Source organism: Mobula hypostoma, chromosome 18 (assembly GCF_963921235.1).
Source record: "Mobula hypostoma chromosome 18, sMobHyp1.1, whole genome shotgun sequence".
In the NCBI taxonomy this organism is placed as follows: Eukaryota; Metazoa; Chordata; class Chondrichthyes; order Myliobatiformes; family Myliobatidae; genus Mobula; species Mobula hypostoma.
The window spans coordinates 18,992,284-19,010,320 of record NC_086114.1 but is presented as its reverse complement, the minus strand read 5'-3'; positions in this window follow the sequence as shown (position 1 = coordinate 19,010,320).

Genomic DNA, 18,037 nt, shown 5'->3' with positions numbered 1-18,037 from the left:
GGAATTAAAATGAGAGACCGCTTTGCTGAACATCTACACTCTGTCTGCCAGAGAAAGCAGGATCTCCCAGTGGCCACACATTTTAATGCAACACTATGACCACTTCTCACTAAAGTGCACAGTTTTTTGTATTTTATTGTGAAAATTGTGCATGATTTATGTTTAATTTATGTTTCCTTTCTTGTGAATGCCACTTACATGATGCCATGTGTCTGCGATGCTGCTGTAAGTTTCAGTACCAGAATCAGGTTTAATATTACCGGCATATATTGTGAAATTTTTGTCTTTGCGGCAGCAGTACAATGTAATACATAATAATACAGAGAAAAAAACATAAATTACTATATATATACACATACATACATTAAATTGTTAAATAAGTAGTGCAAAAATAAAAATTAAAAAGTGGTGAGGTAGAATACATGAGTTCAATGTCCACTCAGAAATCAGATGGTAGAGGGGAAGAAATTGTTCCTGAGTCACTGAGTGTGTGCCTTCAAGCTTCTGTACCTCCTCCCTGATGGTGGTAATGAGAAGAGGGCATGTCCTAGGTGATGGGAGTCCTTAACGACCAACGTCCCCTTTTTGACCCATTTATGCATTGTGCATAAATGTACTTCTATGTGGCAATAAATTCAAATTTGACTTTGACTATATGTCACGTTCCTTCTAAACCACTTGTTGAACTTGCCTGCTAACTGACTGCGATTCATGTTCAACAACACCCAGAACCCTATGTACTCCATTCATCTGCAAGCTTATTATCTGCAGATTATTATTGAGATAATAATCTGTCTTTAGATTCCTCTTCCTCTCATAAAACCTGAATTATGAACTAAATTATCTTCCTGTTGCCACTCAATGTTGGCAGCTGCCAGACCCTTGTCCTTAACCATCAGTTACTGGAACCATGACCAATAACCAACTAATCATGTGCGGTACACCACCGGGAGACATTACCATGTGCAGATAACTGACAGTCACATGTTATTTGTTATCATTATCTAATAACTACCAATTACAAGTCATGCACCACCATTGTTGCAAGCAACAATGGGAGTTAATAACTGGCAGTCACATTCTGTTTACTACCAGGTTTGCACTACAACCAATTCCTGCTGATCATCCATTTTAACAACAAATTGACAATACAATTTAATCACTACTTGTCACTTGCTGTTCATTACCCGAAGATAATACCACCAGTAGTTACCTACGATTTAGAACGTGGAACTGGCACTGTGAATTTCTAACCACCAGTCACGTTCTCCTCACTACTGGAAGCTACTATTGCAACTAATCAGCAGTGGTCATGTGGTGACTCAGAGTCCATGACTAGTTCTGAAGCAGGCACAGTATGATGTCCTGTTTATCTTCGCTGCCGCTGCTACTGTGTGGTCCAGAATCTCCGGAGAGGAAGGCCCCGAGTCCTTGGCTTTGCCTGTTGCTCACCGGCTGGGGTGGGGTCGAAACGCTCGGCAGAGGATGGTGTTCGGAGAGGCTGCGTCGGAGGGCTGGTCGGAGGCTTGAAGTTTTCGTACAGGCTCAGAGTCCGCTGCGGTCTGGTGCTTCCAATGGTGCTGCATCGGCAAGTTTGCGGCGCTTGGAGGTTCATGGCAGGGAGAGTTTCTCCCTTCTACCGTCTGCGTAAGATGATGAGGCTATCGGGACTTTGAGACTTTTCTTTTTACTGTGCCCATGGTCTGCTCTTAATCAAATTACCGTATTGCTTTGCACTGTTGTAACTATATGTTATAATTATGTGGTTTTGTCAGTTTTAGTCTTGGTTTGTCCTGTGTTTCTTGTGATATCATTCTGGAGGAACATTGTATCATTTTTTAATGCATGCATTTCTAAATGACAATAAATGAGGACTGAGTGTCCTCATAATCTAATCTTCAAAAGCTGCAGCCACAAGCTGATACCACCAGTCCTGTGCCATTTTCCACCTGAAGCAATCACTGTAAACTAATGACCATCAGTCCTCTGCTGTTTACCACTTGCAACCAGCATTGTGGGCTAATATTCCTAATGGCTTTCTTTCTGTTTCGAGAATGTCTGCGAAGGGTAAGAGTTTCAGGTTGAATATCGTATAGATTCTCTGATATTAAATTGAACCATATTGGTCAGCTGTATTTAATGTGAAGCTAGCACTGTGAGTTTATAACTTCTGTGTCTTGTGTTGTGGACTGTTAACCACAGACTGTCCACCATTTGAAGTTAGCAAGCTGAGCGAATCACTGACAATCATGTGTTGTTTCCAACCTGAAGTCTGTACCTCGAGCTCATGACCAACAGACACATGTTCTTTACCAGCAGTAGTCAGAGTTCTGAGTTAATAATCCCCAGTAAAGTGTTGCTTGATGCTTGAACATTGTGAAATGATTTCATAATTGTCAGGCATGTGCTGTTAGTGATTTCAACTTCTGACACAAGCTATAGCCACTTGTCATGTGCTGTTTAGAATCAGAATCAGAGTTGAAATTATGTTTTATATTTGTAATTTAGACCACTTTGTAGGGATCTGTTTTCATTTTGACATGAAAGAGTCTTTTTCTGTTGATCAGTATCAGAAAAAGCCAAATTAAATCCACTGTGATTCAATGTTGTAAAACAATAAAACATGAAAACTTCTGGGGGTGAGGTGCGGGGTGAATACCTTTTATAGGCACTGTAGCTGTTTGAATGCAACAGCAGTCACACCCCGGTGAACTGCTACGACAGCTGGGATAAACCAGCTGAGGGTAGCCGATGATAGGATAGGGACATGCCTGCCCTAGCATGCAAAGTCAGCCTGGGCAGACGAGATCTACAATGAGTTTCAATGGCTAAGAAGGTGGTACTGTAACGCTTCATGGAGAATGAAGGGCATGGCAAGGCACAGAAGTTGTCATTGTCATCCACTGCAAACAAGGACCCCAATTTGTGATGCTTGTTCGTACCACTGGACACGAACTTCTGAGGTCGAAAGAGTGGAACCGCCCAAGTGTAATGGCTTTTCAACTGAAAAAACTCTCCCTCACAGGTTTCCTGTCATTGTCAGGTATGATGAACAACCACCACGTATTACAGTCACATCCACCAGGAGAGAGTGAAAATCTTTGTTTTGCATGCCACACGAACGGTTCATTTCACAATATCAGTACGTTGAGGTAGTACGGGGAAAAGAAATAACAGACTGCAGAATGCAGTGTAACAGAGAGAAAGTGCAGAGCAGGCAGTCAATAAGGTAGACGGCAGTGACGAGGTAAATTGTAAGGACAAGAGTCCATCTTATCGTACATGGGGAATATTCAGTAGTCTTATATGAGTGGGATAGAAATTGTCCTTGAGCCTGGTGGTATGTTCTTTCAAACATTTGTACTTTCTGCCTGAGGGGAAGGTGAAGAAAAGTGAATGTATGAGGTGGGAGTGGCCTTTAATTATGTTGACTACTTTTCTAAGGCAGAGAGAGGTGCACACACAGTGCCCAATGAGGAGAGGCAGGATTTCATGATGCATTGATCTGTGTACACAACACTCTGCATTTCTGTGTAGTCTTGGGCCGAGCTCTTGACAGACCAAGTCATGATACATCCAGATGGGATGCTTTCTGTAAGGCACTGATAAAAATTGGTGAGGGTCAATGCAGACATGCTGAATTTCCTTAATCTCCTGAGGTAGTAGAGGCACTGATGAGACATGACGTCTACATGGCTAGACCAGGACAAGCTATTGGTGATATTTATACCTAGGAACTTGAAAATCTCAACTTTCTCCACCTCAGTACCATTGACGTAGGCAGCAGGATGTTCTCCGCCCCCTTCGTGAAGTCAATGACCAGCTCTTTTGTTTTGCTGACATTGAGGGGAAGGCTGCTGCCATGACACCATGCCATCCGACTCTCCATCTCCTTCCTGTACTCTGTCTCACCATTATCTAAGATATGGCTCACTAAGGCGATATCCTCTGCAAACCTGTAGGAGGAGCTAGAGCAGAATCAGGCCTCTTGTGAGTGCACGGGGAGTAAACTAGAGGGCGGAGGAGGCAGCCTTGTGGGGCACCACTGTTGAGGATTATCATGGTGGAGGTGTTGCTACCTCTTCTTACTGATTGTGATTGGTCAGGAGGCTAAGGATCCAGGTGTAAGGGGAGCTGTAGGGTCGCAGGCCCAGGTGTTTGGAAATAAGTTTGCTTGGAATTATGGTATTGAAGGCAAAGCTGTAATCGGTTAATAGTAATTTTGACATAGGTGACTTTGTTATTCAGATGCTCCTGAAATGAGTGTAGGGCAAGGAAGATTGCATTTACCATATGCCTGTTTCAGCAGCAGGCAAACTGCAGTGGGTTGAAGTTGCTTCGGAGGCTGGCAGCACACCAGCCACACGCTGTTATCACTGTTAACCACCTGAAGCCCGCTCTGCTTGCTTATAATGGCCCGTCACGTCCTCTTTAGCCACGTAATGGTAGAATAATAATTGTTAGGTTTGCTGTTCACTATCTAAATTATGGTGCAAGCTAATAACTGTGGGCTAATAACTGCCAGTAACATGCTGTTAATCACCAGAGGACAAGATTGAAAGCAAGTACGCAATGGCCACATGCTGTTTCACAACTGAATCTGGTGCTGAGACATTGTAATTGCAGTCATCTACTGTAAACCAAGTGAAGGCTACACACCAATGAACACCAGTTACAGTCACTACCTGGTTAGTAGCTGTAGCCATGCTACGAGTAGAATTATCAATGACAGCCTGGTCATCACCAGAACACATAACTGCTAGTCAGAAGCTGTTTATTGCCTGAAGCCCTGCTGTAAGTTAGTAAACACGGGTCACATGTTGAAAACAAGCTAACAACCACCAGTCACATCTTACATTCAGAGGCCGCTTTATTAAGTACCTCCTGTGCCTAATGAAGTGGTCACTGAGAGTATGGTTGTGGTCTTCCACTGTAGCCCATCCACTTCAAGGTTTGACCTGTTATGCATTCAGAGATGCTCTTCTGCACACCACTGTTGTAATCTGTGGTCATCTGAGTTACTGTCATCTTGCTGTCAGCTTGAATTGGTCTGGCCATTCTCCTCTGACCTCTCATTAACAAGGCGATTTCGCCCACAGAACTGGTGCTTACTGTATGTTTTTTTTTGATTTTTCGCTCCATTCTCTGTAAACTCTAGAGATCGTTGTGTATGAAAATCTCAGGAGATCAGCAGTTTCTGAGATACTTAAATGACCCTGTCTGGCACTGACAATCATTCTACAGTCAAAGTCACCTAGGTCACATTTCTTCCCCATTCTTACATTTGGTCTGAACAACAACTGAACCTCTCCATGCTTTTATGCACTGAGTTGCTACCACATGATTGGCTGATTAGATATCTGCATGAACAAGCAGCCATGGAGGTGTACCTAATAAAGTGCCCACCGAGTGTAGTTACCACTTAAGCAGAGCTTCCATCTAATAATCTCCATTAATGAGTTGTTTACCACCAAAGGCCATCGAATAATTGCAAGTCATGTGTTTCACACTGTGGCGGCATGGTAGCCTAATGCTTTACAGCACAGCAACCCGGGCTCAGTTCCCACTGCTGCCTGTAAGCAGTTTGTACGTTTTCCCTGTGAACATGTGGATTTCCTCCGAGTGCCCTGGCTTCCTCCTACCTTCCAAAGATGCATAGTTAGGTTTAGTGAGTTGTGGGCATACTACGTTGGTGCCAGAAGCATGGTGACACTTGTGGGCTGCCCAACACAATCTTTATTTGATTTGATGCAAATGACGCATTTCACTTCCAAATACATGTGACAGATAAAGCTAACCTAATCTTAAATCTGTGATTGCTGGCTGTTAACTCGTATACAGCAAACAACATTGCTCATGGTTCAGTCGACGTTTCAGGCCAAGATCCTTCGTCAGGACTAACTGAAGGAAGAGTGAGTAAGGGATTTGAAAGTTGGAGGGGGAGGGGGAGATCCAAAATGATAGGAGAAGACAGGAGGGGGAGGGATAGAGCCGAGAGCTGGACAGGTGATTGGCAAAAGGGGATACGAGAGGATCATGGGACAGGAGGTCCGGGAAGAAAGACAAGGGGCGGGGGGGGGTGACCCAGAGGATGGGCAAGAGGTATATTCAGAGGGACAGAGGGAGAAAAAGGAGAGTGAGAGAAAGAATGTGTGCATAAAAATGAGTAACAGATGGGGTACGAGGGGGAGGTGGGGCCTTAGCGGAAGTTAGAGAAGTCGATGTTCATGCCATCAGGTTGGAGGCTACCCAGACGGAATATAAGGTGTTGTTCCTCCAACCTGAGTGTGGCTTCATCTCCACAGTAGACGAGGCCGTGGACAGACATGTCAGAATGGGAATGGGATGTGGAATTAAAATGTGTGGCCACTGGGAGATCCTGCTTTCTCTGGCGGACAGAGCGTAGATGTTCAGCAAAGCGGTCTCCCAGTCTGCGTCGGGTCTCACCAATATATAAAAGGCTTCTCTAACTTCTGCTATGAACATCGACGTCTCTAACTTCCGCTAAGGCCCCACCTCCCCCTCGTACCCCATCTGTTACTCATTTTTATGCACACATTCTTTCTCTCACTCTCCTTTTTCTCCCTCTGTCCCTCTGAATATACCTCTTGCCCATCCTCTGGGTCCCGCCCCCTTGTCTTTCTTCCCGGACCTCCTGTCCCATGATCCTCTCGTATCCCCTTTTGCCTATCACCTGTCCAGCTCTTGGCTCTATCCCTCCCCCTCCTGTCTTCTCCTATCATTTTGGATCTCCCCCTCCCCCTCCAACTTTCAAATCCCTTACTCACTCTTCCTTCAGTTAGTCCTGACGAAGGGTCTCGGCCTGAAACGTCGACTGCACCTCTTCCTATAGATGCTGCTTGGCCTGCTGCGTTCACCAGCAACTTTGATGTATGTTGCTTGAATTTCCAGCACCTGCAGAATTCCTGTTGTTTGCTCATGGTTATTGGATTAGATTATGGCATTAATGCTTGATTTGGATGCTAATTTGATTTGGAGGTGGGAGGAGAAGATGGCGGCGCGACGCGGCGTGCGCAGCCTCTCCGGTGAAATGATATTGTATTTGTTAAATAGGGGACCGTGCACAATTCTGATTTGATGGAGACAGCTGTGAGAAGCACGGAGGAACATCTGGAGAAACTTCTGAAATGCCTGGTTCGCTGCCACTGCTACTATGCGATGGAGAATCTCCAGAGGGAAGTTTGGCTTTGCCTGCTGCTGATAGCTGGGATTGGGGTCGAAATGCTCGGCAGAGATGGTGCTCTTTGCTCGGTGTCGGAGGGCTGGTCGGAAGCTCGAAGTTTTCGGATGACTCAGAGTCGGACTGTGGTCGGGCATGGCAGGGAGAGTTTTCTTCCTTCTCCCGTCTGCATGAGATGTGGACTTTCGAGAGACTTTGAACTTTTTTTTTTACCATGCTCATGGTCTGTTCTTCATCAAGTTATGGTATTGTTTGCACTGTTGTAACTATATGTTATAATTATATGGTTTTTGTCAGTTTTTCAGTCTTGGTCTGTCCTGTGTTTCTGTGAAATCACACCGGAGGAATTTTGTATCATTTCTTAATGCATGCATTACTAAATGACAATAAAAGAGGACTGCGTGTCCTCATAATCATAATCATAAACAACATTGCCTGACCTGCTGAATTACTGCAACATTTATTCCTTTTATTTCAGCATTCCAGCCTCTGCACATTTTCGATTTACCCATGATTGGTAGTCAATAGTTTGCATCTTGGCTTCAAATGATAAACAGCACGACTGCCTGTTATTAGCTCAGTTTGCTGTTTTCACAAGATAAACAGCATGAGACTGGTAGTCATTATCTCACGTGCCAGCTCCAGTTAGTTAGTGATTTGTAAAGTGGCAGTAATTAGTTTCTGGCATAGCTTCAGGTGGTAAACGGAGAGTGACTGATGGTTACTGGCTTGCAGTGCCATTCTCAGATTGTAAATAGCACGTGACTGGAGGCTATTGGAGCATGTGACTGGAGCGTTCGATAGCTCTGGGCCTGTATTCACTAGAATTCAGAAGAATGAGGGGTAACCTAGTTGAAACTTTGAAGGGTGAAAGATCTTGATAGAGTGGATATGGAGAGGATGTTTCCTATGGTGGAAGAGTCTAGGACTAGAGGACACAACCTCAGAATAGAGGGGTGTCCTCTTAGAAAGGAGATGAGGAGGAATTTCTTTAGCCAGAGAGTGGTGAATCTGTGAAATTCATTGCCACAGGTGGCTGTGGAGGCCAAGCCTTTACGAATATTTCAGGCAGAGGTTGATAGATTCTTGCGTAAGGGGGTTTCATCTTTTATGTTACTGTGGAGGCTAATTAAAATGGCTTCTTTGTTATGTTATAATTAGGAATGCTTCTTTGTTATGTTAAACACTGAGGAAGTTCTTCCTGCTAGCAGTTTGTTGAATCACGTTACTGATAAGAGGATGTTATGAACCAATTGGGATAGTTGTTATGGTTTTGGTGTATTTGAAGATACTGCATGTGCGGGGTTTTGGGGCAGAAGGCGGGAGAGCGAGACAGAGGATGGATGAGGTGCTGTGATGTCCGCTAACGGGGTTGGACCCTGAGGAGGGCATTCGGCGAGGAGATGGAGACGGACTCATGTGGAGCGTCTGGTCGACCACCGTTGTTGGTCCCAGGCGGCCGGTCGAGGTGGTCTGAGGGGTCGCAGGGTGAAGAAGAAGGTTCTTGAGCTCCAACTGTTTTGTGCACGAAGAGATTGAACTTTGATAAGTGTGGCGCCTTTTATTTTCCTTTTATATTTTATTCTCTATTAATTATATGGTTCCAGTCATATCTATAAACTGTAAATCATTTAATCGTATCTGGTATATTGTCTGTTATTTGGGCGGGGTGGGGTACATCACACAGCATCCACACAAACTAATTACCCAGTTTTCCGGGGCCGAGGCTGTTTCCCTAGATGACAGCGAGCCGAGCAACCCTGAGGGTGGCCGGGGGGCTACACTTGATTGGTCAAGTCATGAAGCGATATGGGGAGAAGGCAGGAGATTGGGGTTGAGAGGTTAATGAATCAACCATGATGAGATAGCAGAGCAGACCCTATAGGTCAAATGGCCTAATTCTGTTCCTATATCTTATGATGCTATGGCTATGGGCTGTAATATTGGGAGAAGGCCAGGAACTGGGGTTGAGGAGGAGAAGAAAAAAGGATCAGCCATGATTGAATGGCGGAGCAAACTTGATGGGCCAGACAGCCTAATTCTGCTCCTATATCGTGTGGCCTTATGGTCTAATAACTGCCATATGCTTCAATGGTTAACAGTACGTGATAAGCGGGCTTTCAACCTATGGTAAACAGCACGTAGCTTATAGCTATTACCTCAAAGCTCTGGCTACTGGTTTCATGTGACCAGTATCCGTCGCTCGTGCTCATGTGGGTCTGGAAGTCTGGAAATTGAGCCCTGTTTAGTCATCGCTGGTGCTGTAAAGCATTGTGTTTACTGATATGCTATCTGTCACATGTTATTAATGATAACAAAAAGTGCACAGCAAGGAAATATGTATTTACTTATTGAGAATCAGTGCAGAATAGGCCCTTCTGGCCCTTCGAGCCACACCAGCCAGTAATCCCCTGATTTAGTTCTAGCCTAATCGCAGGACAGTTTATTATGACCAATTAACCTACCAATCGGTACGCCTTTCATCTGTGCGAGGAAACTAGAGCAACCGGAGGAAACCCACACAGTCGAGGGGAGAATATATAAACTCTTTAGAGGCAGCGGTGGGAATTGAACTTGGGTTGCCTGTACTGTAATGTGTTGTGCTAACCACTACACGGTCATAATATATGCAAGTTGCATGCTGTTTACTGTCTGAAGCCATCACGAAACCACAATAACCATCAGTCACATGCTAGTTAGCATCTAAACCTCACACTATAAATAACTCTGAGCTGCTAACCACCACTCAAGTGTGGTTTACTACCTCGAGATGGTGCCACGAGCGAATAATTACCAATCAGTTGCTATTTAAGATATGACACTGGTGGTGTTAGCTAATGGCTATTTAATAACTGCTACCTGGGTACTGTTTTATCACCTGAAACCAATAAAGCAGTTAAATATTAAATATTATATTGGTTCAAGCTTATAACCATATGTTAACCAACTGAAGCCTTCTCAACAAGATCATGAAGAGAGCACCCAGTTCAAAGGAGAATTGCAAAAATGATTCTAGGACTGAATGGATCTAGGCCTGTATTCACTGGAATTCAGAAAAATGAGGGGTGACCTATTTAAATGTTGAAAAGCCTCAGTAGAATGGATACGGAGAGGTTGTTTCCTATGGTGGGAAGTCAGAACCAGAGGACACAACCTCAGACTAGAGGGGTGTCCTTTTAGATTGGAGCTGAGGAGGAATTTCTTTAGCTAGACAGTGATGAATCTGTGGAATTCATTGCCAAGGGCAGCTGTGGAGGCCAAGCCTTTATGAATATTTAAGGCAGAGACTGATAGATTCATGATTGGTCAAGCCATGAAGCGACAAGGGGAGAAAGAGGAGATAGGGTTGAGAGGAATAATGAATCAGCCATGATGAAATGGCAGAGCAGATTTGATAGGTCCGATGGCCTAATTCTGCTCCTATAAGTTATGGTCTATGGTCTTATGCCCTCTTCTCATTACGACCATTAGGGAGGAGGTACAAGAGCCTGAAAGCAGAGCCAATGTTTTAGAAATGGCTTCTTCCCCTGCGCCATCAGATTTCTGAACAGACCATGAACCCATTAACACTACCTCACTCTGATGCCCTCTCTTTGCACGGCTCATTTTTGTACATTTCTTACTATGACTTATACCACTTTTATGTATTGCACTATACTGCTGCCGCAAAACGACAAATTTCAAAACACATGTCAGTGATAATAAACCTGATTCTGATGACCACCAAACTTGTGCTATTTACCAAATGAAGCTAGTTAACCACAAGTTATGTACTGTTAATGATCAGAAGATGGTGCTCTGGCTTGTCCCTACCACTAACTAATAATTGCCCGGCTTGTGCTTTTTCTTTTACTTCCCTGGTGCTGCCAGTTAACAATTAACGGTCATCTCCAGTTTACCAACTGAACCAGTGACCCTCTGCCTACCAGCTCCAGCTCCAAGGAATGGGGCTCTTTTTGTCGTGGCTGTTGTGTTCGGCGTTGTTCTGTCGAGCATTGTGGGCATGCTCTGTTGGACTACATGGGAATACTTGCAGGCTGCCCCCAGCACATCCATAGGTTGCGTTGGTTGTTAGTGCAAATAACCAACACAGCCTGTCTTTGTTTCAATGTACACTGGAAAAATGAAACTGAACCTGAATCTGAAGCTGAATTTGAGCTTTTACTATGAACTAATAAACGAACAGACTCCTGCTGTGTCCAGCCTGAAGTTTATACTGGGAGATAAAAGTCACCAATAAGATGTTGTTGACATGACGTTGCTGATGGTTATCATGTTATGATGGTGCCACAATCTGATAACCATCAGCTGTATCCTCTTTACCATCTTAAATCAGTGATATGAACTAAAAACAACCGTCCCAGCCCAAAGCATACTACCAGCAGCGCCTGCACCCCTAGTTCGTCTGCTTACCAACTGAGAGTTCATAACCATAAGACCATAAGAGTGGAATTAGACCATTCAGCCTATCGAGTCTGCTCTGCCATTTGATCATGGCTGATTTATTCACCCTCTCAGCTCTAGCCTCCTGCCTTCTCCCCATATTCTTAGATGCCCTTGCTAATCAAGAACCTGTCAACCTCCACTTTTAATACACCCACAAGCCGCTGTCTGTGGCAATGAATTCCACAGATTCACCACCCTCTGGCTAAAGAGATTCCTCCTCATCTCTGTTCTAAAGAGATATCCTCATATTCTGAAACTGTGCCTTTGAGTCCTAGACTCTTCCACTATAGGAAGCATCTTTTCCACGTCCACTCTGTCTATGCCTTTCAATAATTGATAGGATTGAATGAGATCCAACCCCCCCCCACCTCCCAATTCATCATAACTCCAGCGAATACAGGCCCAGAGCCATCAAACACTCCTCATATGTTAACCTTTTCATTCTCAGTATCATTTTTGTGAACCACCATCTAATGCAGAGTACCACATGAAGGTGGAAAGATGAGCTTATAGATGCAAGTCGCATACTGTTTACCACCATAAGCTAAAGCCACAGGCTAATATCTGCTGGTCACCTGTCATTTAACAACTAAAACCAGCAATGTTAACTGACAACCATCATTTGGGATCTGTTTCCCACCTGAAGCTATGCCTCCAGCTAATAACTACCAGCCGCACTCTACTTACCAGCGAGAGCCCACACTGAGAGCTATAAACTATTTGTCATCTGCCTGAAGTCAGACCCCAAGTTAATAGCTGCTAATCATTTGTTGCTTACCACTTAAAATTGATGACGTGGCCTAATAACCACTAGTTATGTGCTGGTTACCACCTAAAGTGGTACTCCATGTTAATAAACACCAGTTGCATGATATTTACCAGTGCAAGCTAAAACAAAACACACTCGTTTTAACAGTGTCAAAGTTCAATATTCAAAGTAAATTTATTTAGTCAATAATAAGTAGACTGTTTTGGAAACCACTGTGGGGGTTGACCTCCCAGAGAAATGCCATGGAGACCAGGTTACTGGCACTGAGCATGGGTCTGTGGTGCAGAGGGAAAGAGGGAGAAGAGGGGAGTGGTAGTGATAGGGGACTTAATAGTCAGAGGAACAGACAGGAGATTCTGTGGGTGTGAACGAGACACCCGGATGGTATGTTGCCTCCCAGGTGCCAGGGTCAGAGATGTCTTGGATCGTGTGCACAGCATTTTGGAGAGGGAGGGAGAGCAGTCAGATGTCTTCGTACATATTGGTACCAGTGACATAGGCCCTGAAGAGGAAATTTAGAGATCTAGGCAGAAAGCTGAGAAGCAGGACCTCCAGGGTAGTAATTTCGGGATTGCTATCTGAGGGAAGAAACAGGATGATTGACAGATAAATATGTGGCTGAGAAGCTGGTGCACGGGGTAGGGCTTCAGATTCTTGGATCATTGGGATCTCTTCTGAGGGAGATGTGACCTGTACAAAAGTGACAGATTGCACCTGAATATGAGAGGGACCAATATTCTCGCAAGCAGGTTTGTTAGAGCTGTTGGGGATGGTTTAAACCAATTTGGCAGAGAGGTGGGAACCGGAGTGAAGGGACTCACGATAGGACAGATGGTAAAAAGCAAAGATCTAATGCAGTTAGACTGTCAGGAAGGGCAGGCAGATGATAAAACAAAATTGCAGCCAGCAGGGTGAGTATCAGTGCATTACGGATGCAAAATCTAAAAGGTTAGCAAATACAGTGCTCAGCGTGATACATTTCAATGCACTGAGTATGAGAAATAAGGTGAATGATCTTATTGCACTATTGCAGATTGTTAGGTATGATGTTGTGGTCATCATGGCTGAAAGATGGTGTAGTTGGGAGCTGAATATCCAAGGTTACACATTATATTGGAGAGCTAGGAAGGTTGGCAGAGGGTGTGGTGTGGCTCTGCTGGTAAAGAATGGCATCAAATCAGTAGAAAGATGTGACATAGGATCTGAAGATGCTGAATCCTTAAGAAACTGCAAGGGTAAAAGGACTCTGATGGCAGTTATATACAGGCCTCCCAACAGTAGCTGGGATGTGAACTACTTATTACAACGGGAATTAGAAGAGGCATGTCAAGAGGGCAATGGTATGACAGTCATGGGGGATTTTAACATGCAGATCGATTGGGAAAATCAGGTAGGTAATGGATCTCACGAGAGTGAGTTTGTTTGATGCCTACGAGATGGCCTTTTTAGAGCAGTTTGTCGATGAGCCTGCTAGGGGATCAGCTATACTGGATTGGGTATTATGTAATGAACCAGAGGTGATTAGGGGACTGAAGGTAAAATAACCCTTAGGAAGCAGTGATCACAATACGACTGAGTTCAAATTGAAATTTGATAGGGAGAAAGTAGAGTCTCGTGTAGCAGTATTTCAGTGGAGTAAAGGGAATTACAGTTACATGAGGGATAAGGAGATGGCAGATGAACTAAATGAGTATTTTGCATCAGTCTTCACTTTGGAAGATACTAACAGTATGCCAGATATTGAAGGGTGTGAGGGAAGAGAAGTGAGTGCAGTTACTATTACAAGGGAGAAGGTGCTCAAAAAGCTGAAAGACCTAAAGGTACATAAGTCACCCGGACCAGAGGAACTGCACACTAGAGTGTATGGAGGCATTAACAATGATCTTTCAGAAATTATTGGAGTCTGGAATGGTGCCAGAGGACTGGAAAACTGCAAATGTCACTCCATTCTTTAAGAAAGGAGGAAGGCAGCAGAAAGGATATTATAGACCAGTTAGCATGACCTCAGTGGTTGGAAAAAATGTTAGAGTCAATTGATGAGGATGAGGTTATGGAGTATTTGATGACATAGGACAAGATAGGACAAAGTTAGCATGGTTTCCTTATGGGAAAATCTTGCCTGATGATCCTGTTGGAATTCTTTGATGAGATTACAAGTAGGATAGATAAAGGGGATGCAGTGGATGTTGTATAAATGGACTTTCAGAAGGCCTTTGACAGGATACCACACATGAGGCGACTTACCAAGTTAAGAGCCCATGGCATTACAGCAAGGTTACTGGCATGGTTAGAGCATTGGCTGATAGGTAGGAGGCAGTGAGTGAGAATAAAAGGATCCTTTTCTGGCTGGCTGCCAGTGACTAGTGGTGTTCCGCAGGGGCCGGTGTTGGGACCGCTTCTTTTTATGTTGTGTATCACTGATTTAGATGATGGAATAGATGGCTTTGTTGCCAGGTTAGCAGATGATATGAAGATTGGTGGATGGGCAGGTAGTGTTGAGGAAACAGATAGGCTGCAGAAGGATTTAGACAGATTAAGAGAATTGGCAAGAAAATGGCAAATGAAACACAATGTTGGAAAATGCATAGTCATGCACTTTGGTAGCAGAAATTAATGTGCAGACTATTTAATAAACGGGAAGAAATTCCAAAAATATGAGATGCCCAAGGGACTTGGGGGTCCTTGAGCAGAATAACCTAAAGGTTAACTTGCAGGTTGAATTGGTGGTGAGGAAAGTAGTCATTTCAAGAGGTCTAGAATACTACAGTAGGGGTGTGATGCTGAGGCTTTATAAGACACTGGTGAGACCTTAAGTATTGTGAACAATTTTGGGCTCCTCATCTAAACAAAGATGTGCCTGCATTGGAGGGGATTCAGAGGAGGTTCACAAGGATGAATCCGGGTATGTATGGGTTATTATACGAGGAACATTTGATGGCTCTGGATCTGTACTCGCTGGAATATAGAAGGATGAGGGTGGATCGCATTGAAACCTTTCGAATGTTGAAAGGTCTAGTCAGAGTAGATATGGGAAGGATGTTTCCCAATGTTGGGAAGACTCAGGATAGAGGGGAGTCTATTTAAAACAGAGATGTGGAGTAATTTCTTCACCAGAGGGCAGTGAATTTGAGGAATTTGTTGCCACAGGCAGCTGTGGAGGCCAGGTCGGTGGGTGTATTTAAGGCAGAAATTGATAGGTTTTTGATTGGACACAGCATAAAAGGTTATGGGGGGAAGACTAGGGAGTGGGGCTGAGGTAGGGAGAAATGGATCAGCCATGATTGAATGGCAGAGCAGACTCGATGGGCCAGACGGTTTAATTGTGCTCCTATGTCTTAAGGTCTTATGGTCTTATTATCAAATTACATACTGTATATGTCACCATATACAACGCTGAGATTAATTTTCTTGCAGGAGTTCACAGCAAATGTAAGAAACATAATAGAATCAATGGAAGACCACACCCAACAGGATGGACAAACAACGAATTTGCAAAAGACAACGAACTATGCAAATGCAAAAAGAAAAAAATATATATATAAATAAATAAGCAATAAATCTTGAGAACGTGAGACGAAAAGTTCTTGAAAGTGAGTCCATAGATTGTGGGGACAGTTCAAGGATGGGGGGGTGGGTGAAGTCATCCCCTCTAGTTCAAGAGTCTAATATTGAGGGGTAATAACTATTCCTAAACCTGGTGGTGTGGGTCCTGAGGCCCCTATACTTTCTACCTAATGACAGCAGCAAGAAGAGAACGTGGCCTGGGTGGTGAGGTTCTCAATGATGGATACTGCTTTCCTGTGACAGCACTCCATGTAGAAGTGTCCATTGTTGGAGAGGGCTTCACCTATGATGGACTGTGCCATATCCACTACCTTTTGTACCAAGAACTAATAACCACCAGGTCCATACTGTTTACCAGTTGAAGCTTATACTGAGAGATAAAACAGGGTTTCATTTTGTTTATCAATTGAATTCAGCACAGAGGGATAATAATCAAAAGCCGCATGTTGCTTGACACCCCTCCCCCATTAAGCCAGCAATGCCAGCTAGTAACCACTAGTCACCTGCTGTTTACCATCTGAAGCTTAACAACTGAAGCTGATACTGTGATCGAATAACCATCAATTACCTACTGCCTACCAGGCGAAACCCACACCATAAGCTAACCGCCACTGGTTGCGTGCTGTGTAACATCTGAATCCAGGCCGAGACCAAATAAATATCAGTCATGTGCTGCTTAAACCTCAGGCTGTGCTGTGAGCTAATACCCATCTGTCATGTGCTGTTTGCAACCTGAAGCCATGCAGGGAGCTAATATCTGCTTGTCGTGTGTTGTTAACCACCTGAACCTATGCTGCAAGATAATAATAACCAGTCACGCTTGGTTTACCACCTACAGATTGCACTGGGAGTGAATAACCATGAAATAGTAACTACCAGTGGCCCGCTGCTTACTGCCTGAAGGTGGCGCCAAGAGCTAGTAACCACCGGTAACCCATTTACTACCTGAAGCTGGTGTGTTATTTACCAGCGGATACGGTTACAATGAGTTAACAACATCCTCTCCTGTGCTGCTTAGCAACTGAAGCTGATGCTGCAGTCTCATAACTAGCAGTCACATGCTGTTCACCAGCTGAAGCCCACGCCATCATCTAGTAAAGACTTAGAGAGGTTAGCTTTATTTGACATACGCACATCGAAATATCAAGACATGCAATGAAACATGTCATTTGCAGCATATCAGCAAGGATGTGCTGGGGGCAGCCAGCAAGTGTCAACACGATTCTGTTGCCAACATAGCAGCTCACTAACCCTAACTGTACGTCTTTGGAATGTGGGAAAAATCTGGAGCACCCTGAGGGAACCTATGTAGTTACGGGGAGAACATACAACCTCCTTACAGACAGAGCTGGGAATTTAACCCTGATCCGTGAAGGTTGGCTGGCGATGTGAAGTGACTACCCTGAAAACCAAGTATATGCTACTTAGCATCTGAAAATAGTGCTGCAAGCTAATGAAGTCATATAGTGTTTAACATCCAAAGTTGGAAAGCAAACTAACAACCTGTCTGTTACCTGCCCATCATTGATGTGGTGAAATGGGATGGCTTGCAAAACAAAATCTTCCACTGCATCTCAGTACATGTGACGACAATAAACCAATTTACAGTTTATTGCAAAGTGCTTTAAATGCACTGAAAGAATAAGCAAATTACGATTAGTGTCTTCTCCCAGGACAACTTCCCCAGCACTGAAGCTTTAATTTTGGCCTGACCACAGTATTTGTATGCCTGACATCAGACTCCCGACACAGGTTGTTTTCCAGTCTCTGTCAAAGGGAGGAATTACCAAATCGGCATTGGAAAAGATTCAAGATGTGCTCAAACCTGATGGGTAGCCTCCAATCTGATGGCATGAACAAATCTTTGGTAATTTCTCCTCCCCCCCTTTATCCATCATCCAATCTGGCTCCCTTTTTACCCCTTCTCTTCTCCCAACCTGCTCATCATCTCCCTTTGGTCCCCTCCTCCTTCACTTTCTCTCATGGTCCACTCTCCTCTCGTATTAAATTCTTTCTATGTCAGTGGTTTACCTCTTCTACCTATCACCTCCCCCACT